Source organism: Anolis sagrei, chromosome 2 (genome assembly GCF_037176765.1).
Source record: "Anolis sagrei isolate rAnoSag1 chromosome 2, rAnoSag1.mat, whole genome shotgun sequence".
Taxonomy (NCBI): Eukaryota; Metazoa; Chordata; class Lepidosauria; order Squamata; family Dactyloidae; genus Anolis; species Anolis sagrei.
In genome coordinates, this window is record NC_090022.1 from 243,757,336 (window position 1) to 243,770,471 (window position 13,136).

Below are 13,136 nucleotides of genomic sequence, written 5' to 3' on the forward strand. Positions count from 1 at the left end.
CTCAAACCACATTAGAAGCTATGGGTTTTCTTGGAACCCAAATCAAATGGGCCAGTAAATGTATCTGTCCTATCACATCTTGGACAGATTCCATGCTAGTATCATATTCCAGGGCTCCCTTGGAATTCTAGACGTCAAGCAAAGCTTAATTTTAAGCTACTTGTGTAACACATACAGAACCTGCAACACTGTTGTATGTATTTCACTATCTGCTCTTGTGAATTGGATTTGAAATTTATTCGACCTCGGTTTGTCCTAAGCCTGGGCTATTTGCTAGTGACAAGGAAAGGAAAGGAGATTGAACAATCTATGGGGAGTAATACAGCTTGGTATCATTCCTGACACTCTCTGGACAGCTGCCTTTTTCGGAGACCTCTGAGCAAAAGTACCTCTGCCATGAAGTCCAGAACCCTTCTGCCTTTGGCACATAACAGAGTGAGAAGCTCAAGTGTCATGTATCAGACTGGGCTTTGCTCCCAAATCTATACAAGGATCTCTCACTTTGACAGTTTCCTGCGTGAATTCCTTGGCTAGCTTACGCTTGCTGTCTTCAAGCTATTTCAGCCTCCCTCTTAAGCAGGAGTCTCTCCATTTGCTCAGCCTAATTTCCCTTCAGTATTTTTGAAATGTTCAGCTCTGTTCTTAGACTCACCGCAAAGTGTAATTGTTGCTTTAGCTAAGCCATGGGTAAGACCCTCTGGCTTACAAGTCTGAGAAGCCATGCCCAGCACAGCCAATGCAAGGGGATTCTGATAATTATAGACCAAAATATCTGGCAGACCAAAGTTTCCTCACTCCTGTAGTATTAATGCAGTTTGACACCACTTTATCAATGCTATGGAATCATGGGAATTGTAATTTTAGAAGTCCTTTGGCCTTCTCTGCAGATAGTATTACTGCTTCACCAAACTACAACTGCCATGATATCATAGCACTGAGCCATAGCAGTTAAAGTGGTGTCAAATTGTGCTAATTCTACAGTATAGATGTGCCAAAGTCTTAGGGTGGGATGGGCAATGGGATGAAAGGGACAGGGTCAATTTTCCCCCAACCATCTCTGCCCCGGGCAAACCCAGAGGTATTTAGGAATGCTGGGGATTCTGATGGGCTTTTCTATTTGAGACAAGGGATGTTTTAGTACATTTCTGTGAGCTCTTGAGGGAAAACTTTGGCTGAAAATCACACTGAAACAAGGGGGATATTGAGGGCATGAGGAAATAGGCTCCAGAAGCCACAAAAGTGGGATCCAGGAACTCCATGTTGTCCACTTCTTAGGACGTTGGAAAGCTCTGTATGCAGCTACTTCCAGAGTTATCCTTGCCCTTTCTAGAGATGACTACAAGATTAGGTGTAAGTGCTTACCCCCCAGTTTGTCCATTCTCAGCCTTTTGGTTACAAGATACTTTTATTAGCTATTAGCTATGGGGTTTATGGATAGCAAAGTCATTGTTTTCCTAATAATAGTCTCAGCCAATTCTTTTTTCACCCAAACTTTTTTTCCTGGGACTGTACTTGATCCTTCTCTATCTTGTTTCAAAATTTTACTTTTTGTACATGTGTTTTTTAAAATAAAAAAATAGGGGCTTGAACATTTTATGCAATCATATGGTAATTAGCAAAATCTACAAGGAATATATCCTTGGCTGAAACAAATACTCTGCTGTATTCACATCTGGAGAAAGATTTTGTCTTTTCTCTCTGACATTTGTCAGCTGCCTCGGACCAGCTTATTTGAGAAGACAAGGCCATCTGGACATTAATTGAAATGTGATTCCAGTTAACGCTAATGTAGTTTGAGATGCAGACAATTGTGACTGTGTTGTATGACTTCCTCCTAAATGTACAGTCGTAACTAGCTAAAGGCTAACCGGGGGCCTATCACTTCAGGATGTCAGACATTCACATGACAGGTGTTTGCAAAACCCAGTTCCTGTGAACAAAGAATACACCCTGAATAATCAGTGACCACATCTGTTTTGATTACTGGTTGCCTGGTTACTGGCCTTGTAACTCTCATACCAGGACACACAATCACATACATAGTTGTGTAGTTGTGTTTCTGTATTGGAACAAACAGTTTACATCTGTATACTAACATTGACAGAGAGTCTAGAAAATGCTGTGCAGCAGAATCGTAAATCAACAGCTACCCAATCAGTAAAAAATTCCTTTTCTGGTTGTTGTTTATGAGACTTTGTGTATATATAAACTGACATCACTTTTAACTGTAATGATATGGAATCATGGAAGTTGTAGTTTTACTAGGTTTGTTTCTTTCTCTGCCAAAGGGTACTGGTGCCTTGTGGAACTTTTTGTGTGTGTTAGGAGTGACTTGAGAAATTGCAAGTTACTTCTGGAGTGAGAGAATTGGCTGTCTGCAAGGACGTTGCCCAGGGGACGCTCGGATGTTTGATGTTTTACCATCCTTGTGGGAGACTTCTCTCATGTCCCTGCATGGGGAGCTGGAGCTGACAGAGGGAGCTCAACCTGCTTTCCCCAGATTTGAACTGCTGACCTATCGGTCAGCAGTCCTGCAGACAGAAGGGTTCAATCCATTGCGCCACTAAAACTCCCATAATTCCATAGCATGGAGCCATGGCAGTTTAAGTGGAGTTAAATTGTATTAATTCTACAGTCTGAATGCGACCGTTGACACTGTTTCTTCTTAGGTGGGAGTGACCATGTTCTCTTGGTGTTTGTGATACAGAAGAAAGGGGAAAGTAAGAAAAGTCAAACATGCATTCTCGACTTTAGCTAATTTCAGGAAATTTAGGGAAACCCTAATGGTGACCACATTGCCTGTATACTAAAAGAGAAGGGAGTTAATGATGAATTGGAGTTTATTAAAAGTAAGATACTGAAGGTAGAATTGCAAACAGTGGCAGCAAGGAGAGAGAAAAAAAGAAGTGTAAAAGAAGTGTAAAGAAACCAGAATGGATGTCCAAAGAACTGAGCTAAGATTTAAAAGAGACATGCACAAGAAATGAAAAAAGTGGGAAATCACCAAAAGAATAATTTAAATGAATAACCAACAAATGTAGGGAAAAGTTTTGTAAGGCTAAAGTGAAAATGAGCTCAGGCTTGCCAAAGAGATTAAAAACAATAAAAAGGGTTCTTTGGTTATGTCAATAGAAAAAGGAAAAACAAGGAAATGGTAGGATCTCTGCATAGAGAAGGTGGTGAAATGCTAATAGGGGATAGGGAAAAAGAATTACTCAGCACCTTTGCCTCAGTCTTCTCACAAAAGGAACTCAGTGTTCAACCTGAGCAATATGAAGTGGACAAGGCAATAGGAGAGATGCTACCCAAAATAGCTGAAGAAGTAGTCAAGGAATACTGTACTCCAAAAGAATTCAAGTATCCAGGGCCAGATGAACTACATCCAAGGGTATTGAAGGAACTAGCAGAAGTAATTTCAGAACCACTGGCAACAATATTTGAGAATTCTTGGAGAACAGGAGAAGTCCCCGTACACTAGAAGAGGGCAAGTGTTGGCCCTATCTTCAAGAAGGGAGAAAAAGAGGACCCAGTCAGCCCCACATTAATACCAGGAAATATTCCTGAGCAGATCATTAAGGAGGCAGCCTGTAATTATTTAGAAAAGAATGATGTGATTAATTAAAATCAGTATGGGCTTATCAAAAACCAGTTATGTCAAACTAATCTTATCTCTTTTCTCAATAGAGTTGATAGATGCTGGGAATGCTGTGGATGTAGCATATCTTTATTTCAGTAAGGCCTTTGACAAAGTCCCCTGTGATCATCTTGCAAACAAACTAGTCAAGTGTGGGCTAGACAATACTACTGTTAGGAAGATTTGTAACTGCTGCTTGCTAATTATTCCTCTTTATCCTGGAAAGAAGTGACTAACTAGTGGGGTGCTACAGGGTCCTGTTGTAATCCTGGAGCTGTTCAACATCTTTATTAATGATTTAGATGAAGGTTTAGAGGGCATAAGTATAATGTTTGCAGATGATATCAAATTAGGAGGGATAGCTTTTTTCCCCCATGTCAGGAGCGACTTGTGAAACTCCAAGTCACTTCTGGTATGAGATAATTGGCTGTCTAATACTACAGAAGACAGGATCAGAATTAGAGAGCTGAGCCAAAACTAACTAATATAACTTTCAACAAGGAGAAATGTAGGATACTTCGTGCCCTATAAAGAGTGTCTTAAAGAGCTGGGCATGTTTAGCCTGCAGAAGAGAAGGTTGAGAGGAGGTATAATAGCCATGTATAAATATGTGAAAGGTTGCCAAAAGGAAGAGAGAGCAGGCTTGTTTTCTGCTGCCATGGAAACCAGGACTCAGACTAATGGGTTCAAAGTACAGGAAAGGCGACTCCACCTGAACATTAGGAAGAACTTCCTGACTTTAAGAGCTGTTCAGCAGTGGAACTCTCTGCCTTGGAGCGTGGTGGAAGCTCCTTCACTGGAGGCTTTTAACAGATGTTGGATGGGCATCTGTCAGGAGTACTTTGTGCTTTTCCTGTATGGCAGGAGTTGGACTAGATACCCCATGCAGTTTCTTCCAACTCTATGATTCTCCTCTTCGAATGCAATTTAAGTTACTCTTAAATTGTCCTCAGTGTATGCAATAGAGCCAGCATGGCACAGTGGTTTGGATATTGACTAGGAGCAGGATTCAAATCCCCCCTCAGACATGGAAGCTCTCTGGGTGACTTTGGGCAGGTCACACTCTCAGCCTCAGAGGAGGGCAATGGCAAATCACATTGGACAAATATTTACAAGAAACCCTAGTGATAAATCAGGGCTACTATAAATTGGGAATGACTTGAAGACACACAACAATAAATGCACTAATTAAAGGAGGGAGTCCATAGCCCTGAGTCCCTTTGGGGAGAGAGGGCGGATTATAAATAGAGCTATTATTATTATTATTATTATTATTATTATTATTATTACTATTTTATTATTATTGGTAGACCATATGCTCTGTCTGCAACAAGGTTGAGGTTCAGCAGATGAATGAGGTTCCTCTTTGGGAAGTTGTGTAACACGTCTGCAGGCTTGGTATAAGGCAACTGTCTATGTAAGGTGTTTTCCAGGCCACAAGTCTTCTGTTCAACATTGACTATTTGGCAGATTTAATTTGCCAAATAGTCACTGTTGTATGTTTTTATGTTAAATGTTTTTATATTGTGTAAATGCTATTTTAAATTGTAAGTTGCTCGGAGCACCTTGGTGGAAAGCGACTAATTAAGAAATAAAGTGAAGTGAAGTGTTCAGGGCCATCATCTCTAGGTGCTGTTCCCCTTTCCATACAAATCCTACGCAGTATTGTTTATTTATTTACATCACTTTTATCCCACCCATATCAGCCCGAAGGCGACTCAGGGCGGCATACAAATTGGCACAATTAGTTGCCATATAAAAATACATGTATTGGCTAAAAGAAAAAAAATCACATTATGATACATTTAAAAACCATAAAAGCAAAAACAATAAAAATTATAAAAAACTATGTCTTTGTTCTGGAAGAAGAAAAGCACGTCCTCATGTCACACAATGTGTGGTAGCAACACACATTATTTCTTTTAATAGACGGTTGGTTTGTTCTTGTTGTGTGCCTGCAAGTCATTTCCGAGTCATGGCAACCTTATAGTGACCCTATCATTGGGTTTTCTGGGGCTGAAAGTGTCTGACTTGCTCATAGCTGCCCGGGGGTTTTCATGGTTGAGCAGGGAATCAAACTTTGGTCTCCAGAGTCATAATGCAACACTCAACTTAACTATACCACACTGGTTTACTTGTATTCAAAAAAGGTATATGGTGACCTTCAATGGATGGGAAACAAATGGCTAATGTGTGAAAGGTTCCATCTCTGCAAAGTGAGGCATGTAGTACTGGAGATTTCAACATCTGTATTGAGACTGCTCTGTCAGGAATGGCTCATGAGTTCATGTCTCCTGTGGGATTGTCCCAGGTGCTATCTGGCCCTACTCATATTGCTTGAGCACTCTCTGGACCTTGTTTTCTGTCGTGGTTAGGATGAATATGACCCAAGAGTGAAATAAATGTATAGCTCTGTTACCATGGACATATTTTTTTTGTGTCAGGAGCAACTTGAGAAACTGCAAGTCGCTTCTGGTATGATAGAATCGGCCATCTGCAAGAAACGTTGCTCAGGGGATGCCCAGATGTTTTACCATCCTATGAGGGGCTTCTCTCATGTCCCCGCATGAGAAGCTGGAGCTGACAGATGAGAGCTCACCCTACTCCCTGGATTTGAAACTCTGACGTTTTGATCAGCAGTCCTGCCGGCACAAGGATTTAATCCATTGTGCTATCGGCGGACAGGTAATTATGGGCTTTAAACTTTCTGGGACTCAGAATCACTGCAGGGGTGGGAGACCCATGAACATTGTCCGTCAGAGAATGATTTGTATTTGGGTTCTTTTTGTTAGTATCTGCAAACCTGGATAACATTTAACTTACGTTTTCATAGGGGTGAGCAAGAGGGTGGGATTCAGAAATATGTTGGCACCAATTAATTTTTGTGCAGTCATCTCAGAATGGATTAGGGACAGTTAGGTTTACATATTCAGAACCTCCTTCTGTGTTCAGTGATTACAGCTTCTGTCCTTGGGTTTCTTAGCATGAAAATCTATACTTCAGAAAAACAGAGAACTATAGCTGTGCAAGTTAGCTTGCTGCCAAGTAAAAAAACAATTTGTCAGAAAATTCTGTCTTGTCTGAGTCAGAAAATCATTTAAACTGGAAGCTGTGGAGAACTCCGCAAGGGTTCAAGCCCTATTAATAGAAAATTGGTACAGTCATGCAGCTCAGTCAATAATTTAGTGCTGTGAGCTGAGGTGGAGAGGACTTCACTGTTTAATGTAATCCGTTTCTTGCAGATTAGTGAAGCAAGTGTTGTGTGATTTCAATCCCCTCTTTTCCCAAGAGCTATGTAAAACGAAGAGTCACAATGTCTCCTTGAATTTCAATTTCCCAGAGAGCTAAAACAGGGCTGCAAGGTCAGCGGTATGGGGAATAGAAGGACAAAGTCTCAACTTGTACTTCCAAAATGAGCTGCTGTCAAACTCCATTGTCACAGATACCATTTCCAGCACATAGATTTTCCCCTAGTGTATCTAACTGAATTTTTGTCATACATAAATTATATAAAGTGTTACTGCCATTGTAATAGTTTGTCTCTTTTGGTGAGATTACATCTCGAGTATACTAATTTCTTCTCCACTGAGCTTCATTATGTACAAATCTTTAAATGCCCATAAGAGGACAGACCTCTGTTTGAAAATGCCCTCTACTGTTGAACTGTGGGATTCAAGTCTGGTTTAAGGTAAAGGACCATAGTCTAAATCAGAAGTGGGAAATGCAATTCAATCACATCTGAACTGCTGTGCGACTCCCATTTTGAGCTAAACCAACAAGTCCTATTCATTTCAAGTAGTCTATTGTAACTAGGACCAAAATTAGATTTGGACCATGCAACCTTTCAGATGTCATTGGACTGAGGAACCCCCGGTGGCACAATGGATTAAACCCTTGCGCTGGCAGGACTGAAGAATGACAGGTTGGAGGTTCGAATTCGGGGAGAGTGTGGATGAGTGTCAGCTCCAGCTCCCCATGTGGGGACAAGAGAGAAGGATAGTAAAACATCAAAACATCCAGGCATCTCCTGGGCAATGTCCTTGCAGATGGCCAATTCTCTCTGAAAACTGAGGTCGGAGGTTAAAATCGGGGGAGAGCGTGGATGAGCTCCTTCTGTCAGCTCCAGCTCCCCATGCGGGGGCATAAGGGAAGCCTCCCACAAGGTTGGTAAAACATCAAAACATCTGGACGTCACCTGGGCAACGTCCTTGCAGACGGCCAATTCTCTCATAACAGAAGCGACTTGCAGTTTCTCTAGTCGCTCCTGACACGGAAAAAAATGGACTGCAACTTTTGGACCGTATCTTGGCCTACGAGCCCACGAGGACCTTGAGATCGTCTGGGGAGGCCCTTCTCTCGATCCCGCCTGCCTCACAGGCATGTCTGGCGGGGACGAGAGAGAGGGCCTTCTCGGTGGTGGCCCCCCGGCTGTGGAACACTCTCCCTGCAGACATCAGACAGTCGCCCTCCCTTATGTCCTTCCGAAAAAGCCTTAAGACATGGCTGTTCGAGAAGGCATTTAATTAAGTGCTATAACAATGTGGTAAAGACGACTGGAATGGAACAAGGAATATGAGATTGGTTATGATTCTACTATGAGACGAAGCGGATTATTTAGTGTAACATTGTAATTGTTGTATTGTTAATATGTTGTTGTAATTGCCTTTTTGTAAATTGCCTTTTATATGTGTTGTACACCGCCATGAGTCGCCCTAAAGGGCTGAGAATGGCGGTTAACAAATGCATCAAATAAATAAATAAATAAATAAATAAATAAATAAATAAACTCCCAGAAGACCTAGCCAGCATACCATTGATACAGACAGCAAGGGGTTGAACAACATCTACAGCAGAGTTTCCAATGCCTTGGTCTTCAGGTGTTTTTAATTTCAGCTCTCAGAATCTGTGATCATTGGTTAAAGCAGCTGAGACTTCTGGGAGTTGAAGTCCAAAACACCTGTAAGATTTGAGAATCACCAATCTAGAGGGCTTCCATTTTCCCCACCTCTGATGTAGACCTAAAAGAAAGGAGGACAAGATAGGCCTTTATGATCAATAACCAGCATATGGAGCACAAACAGAATAGGCACCCTTAGGCACCTGATCAGACCTCCCCATTACGAAAGATGTCTTGTGTTTCTACAGGCATTCAAGTTATTTTTATATATCTGTGTACACAAATACACCAGCCTACACAAACTGCAGACATATCTTTATACTCCTATCCTCTATTTTTATTGAGCCATTTCCTCATTCTCTGGGATGTTTTCAGTGGCCATGCTAGCTGACTGAGTATTTTGTATTCCTTTGTAGAAGTCACAAGTGTGGAAAATAATGATTGTCATTAGGGCTGTCAAGCCTGCCATTCCTGTTCTGAAATGAAGTGACGAGTGACCTCTGCAGAAGTGCTGGTTTCCTAGGGAGATCTAACACATACTCCTAGCTTCTCAGTATAAACCTGATAGCAAACTACCGCTGGCACACCCTAGTAAAGTGGCTAGAAATGCCTGGAATACGTCTAGTGAGAGCTGCTACTTTACAATCATGTACAATTGTGATTTTGTCCAAAAACATCTTTAAATGACAAGGCTTGCATTTATTTGACTTCCATTTACATATGTTTTCCATCGAGCAAGAAAATGTTTTTCTAAACATTTAAAGGACAAGACTTGTATTTGTTTAGCTTTCATTTACATTTTTTTTCCTACCGAGTGGCAAAGAAAATGTTTTTCTAAAGCTCAGCTCCTGCCTTGCTGAAATAGGCAGAAAGAATTGATATCCTCCTTTCTTTCTTGTCTGTGGGAAGAGTGTTGCTAAGAGACTGAATTCCTTATACATTTAAGAGAAAATAGCTTAGAAACTCAGCAACAAAACAAGGGGAAATGATTTTACTTAAAGCTACTATTCCCGCCCCCATCCCTCCAGGAAGTAGATACCTCGGTCATGCTGTGCTGTATTTCAGAGTGGAAATTAAGGATAGTTTGGAAGAACAGATAAAGAAGTCAACTTTGCCAAGGAATCAAAAGCTTTGCTTTCATGTTTTCATGTCAAATGATAGAGTATTCTTGATAGTGTTTTTATTGGCTCTACTGATGTGAAGATGCCGCCTATTTGGCCCATGGTGTGTCCACACCCTGTAGCATGTTTTTGTGTTTATATCAGACAGGGAAAAATATGGTACAGTAGAGTCTTGCTTATCTAACCTTCACTTATCCGACATTCCGTATTATCCTACATGACTTGGCTGCTTCTGGTTTGGATGGATAAAAACGAGGCTCTTCCACTTCCTCAGGGAATTGCAACGAGGCTCCCCTTCCTTCTTTCCTCTCTTCCTTCTCTGCTTCTTGCTCCAGACTCTGTTACCCTCCTTGCTGTCTCTTCTCTCTGGGGCCTTGCATTCAGCCCAGACGAGGCTTTGGGGAAATGGCCTCCGTGTGAGTAAAGGGGGAACCCCACCAAGGCTGCCTGCTGCCCCGGCTGCTCCGCTGGCCTTGATCTCTGGCGCTCTTTGTGGGGATTTATAAAAAGGCACCATGATGTAATGGGTTGACTGGAAAGTTATGTGTCGGCAGCTGATTGGCTGAGCATGCCAGGAGCCAGAATTCTGATTGGCTACTGTCTCTAGCTTGCTGCTGAAAGAAACGGTTTTAACTGCCATTTTCACCTCAGAGAGTGAAGAGAGCGCTGACTGGAAACAGCCAGGAAGGAAATGGCTGCCAACTCTCTGAAGCCTGATCATTTCTAAGGCATGAAGCATATTTAAAAGACTGTTTAAAAGGACTGTTTATTCCCTCTGTTCTCTGTAACAATTCAGAGAGACTGCTGTATATATTGTTGCTCTGTTTGATCTTTTGAACTGAACCAAAGTTACTATTACATGTTACCCAAGTCTGAGTGACACATTATTATACTGCAGGGTATATTTTGGTTCAGAAACAGTGATAAAGCTTCTGTTTATTTACATTTACAGCCTACAACACTCTTGACCTCAGTGCTCATCCTCGCCTCGCCCTCCTCCCTGCAGTCCTTGCCCCTCCCCCTCCTCTCTCTTGCGAGCAGCAGAAATTTTGCTTTATGGAAGAGAGAGAGAAAGAAAGACCTCGCTCTCTGGCACTCTTGACCTCAATGCCCATTCTTGCCTCGCCACCTCCTTGCAGCCCTGATATCTATCTCTCTCCCCCCCCCCCCCAGCAGCGGAAATGTTTGCTTTATGGAAGAGGGAGGGAAGAAAAGAAAGAGAGAAAGAGAGCGGGCATTGAAGGCAGGATGCAAGGAAGGTGGGGTCGCTTATGGGAAGAGCCTGAGAGTGATGTCAAGAGCTCCCACTCCCTCACTCCTGTCTTTACTCAGGTTTAACAGGCTTTTCCCTAATCCCTCCATATTATCCGAGGTTTTCACTTATCCGACGTTCTGGCGGCCCATTTATGTTGGATAAGCAAGACTCTACTGTATATTACACAATCCAATGTATATCCATTCAACAGTGAGTCTCCTTCAGCTGAACTGAATTCCAGGAAAACTAAAGAATTTCAGCCTTAGAGGCATATTTGCTCCTTAACTGCAAGACACATTTCAAAGAAAAGTCAAGTTTATCTTGCCTTTATATGCTCAAGAGTAATGAATGTTCTAGCAACTTGCTTAACACCTTTTAATGAATGCAGTTTTGAACCACCCATTAACGAAGGTTCTTCGGGCAGTTTACAATCTGATAAAATATGCAGTGCTTTAAAATACAAGCGGAATGTATTAAAGCCATGTCTGAAGAAGCAAAATTGGATAAAGTGGGGATTGTACAGAATATACAAACAAACTAAAATTGGTAGCATAAAGGGCAAAGGTGTACAATGGTGTTGGCAAACCATAACCCTCCAACTGGAAGTCCCAGCATTCTTTCTCACTGGTCATGCTGGCTAGAACTAATGGGAGCTGCAGTTCAATAAAGCCCGGAGGGCTGCGCTTAGCACTTTGTAAAGGCACTAAAAGAATTCTTAAAATGCCTGGGAGAATAAAAAGATCACCCACCTCAGCTGGATGAAAGCTTCAGATGATTTATTCATTATACTTTCCATTCCTTCACAGTCTCTTAGATGGGCTTCTACTATTTCCAGAATCACTGAAAATTATATAACGGTAGCTGAAGTAACCGGCTTGAAATCAAGATGAAATCCAGCCCAAGCTACCCCCAGACAATACTACTTGGTCCTCAGACATTAGAAGTGTCAGGTCACAATGAAAAGTGGCAGTGGAAGATAAGGCTGGGCCTACATCTTTCCTTCAGCATCTTCACTTTTGAGTTTTCGGTTTCCACTGTCCTGAAACACCTTTCCTTAGACTACCCCAGTCAGATCTTAATGTAGATGTCTCTGGGTTTCGGATTCCATGATGACTGACATTGGCTAAACTGAGTAGACTGATGGAAACTGAAATCTGAGGCCCCTTCTACATTGCCACATAATCCAGATTATCAAAGCAGATAATCCAAATTATCTGCTTTGAGTTGCTGTGAGTTTTCCAGGCTGTATGGCCATGTTCCATGTTCTTCTGGAACGTAGCCATACAGCCCGGAAAACTCACAGCATCCCAATGATTCCAGCCATAAAAGCCTTCAACAACACATATCTGCTTTAACTTGAATATATGAGTCTACATTGCCATATAATCCAGTTCAAAGCATATAATCTGGATTTTATATGGTGGTGTAAAAGAGGCTTGGCAGTGTTTAAAGGAAGCACATATTCCCCATCCCTGATCTAATAATAGCGCTCTCTCTCTCTCTCTCTCTCTATATATATATATACCTCTTATGCAGAAGTTGGACTGCAGATTGGTTGATCCCTGCGACCACATTGACTTTCTAACTACTCACAGAATCCTCATCAAAACTAATGCAATGCAAAGGTTAGGTGCCCTTCGACCCAGCTAAGTGCCCAAAGTACATGACTATTTTAAAAAGAATTTGCTCTCATTCAATACATACAGAAGGTCTTGGAGAGAAACAAAGCAGTAACTTTTTAATTCTTTGTACACATGCTGTTTACTGTTGAAGTTCTTCATGCACAGAGTTCATGGTTTACTTTCATTCCTGTCATAGCAACAGATGTTTGACGTAAGTGACTACCTCCCGGTGTGTTACATAAAATAAATGTAATGGTAGCCCTGAATCAACATAGTTCAACTCGGTCCTATTATCTCCAGCCTATTTTTAAGTAAAATATAGCTGGCTATTATACTGAGTGGGTTACAAAAATAAAGAAGGATCAAGGTAATTATCTCATCCAGTAAGTACAAAATGGTGGTACTGACATGAATTGGAAAGGAATATTTAAATACTGAATAGTTCAAAAAGCTTTCTGTTGCATCTGATATTATATATTTTGCTTTAAAGCACACGTATTACACCACAGCAGAAATGTATTGAAAAGCCACATATAAGAAAGGAATAGTTTAAGGTATATGTTGTTTAGGTATTGGAGTGAGACAAGAGAAATTCAGCAAATAGATA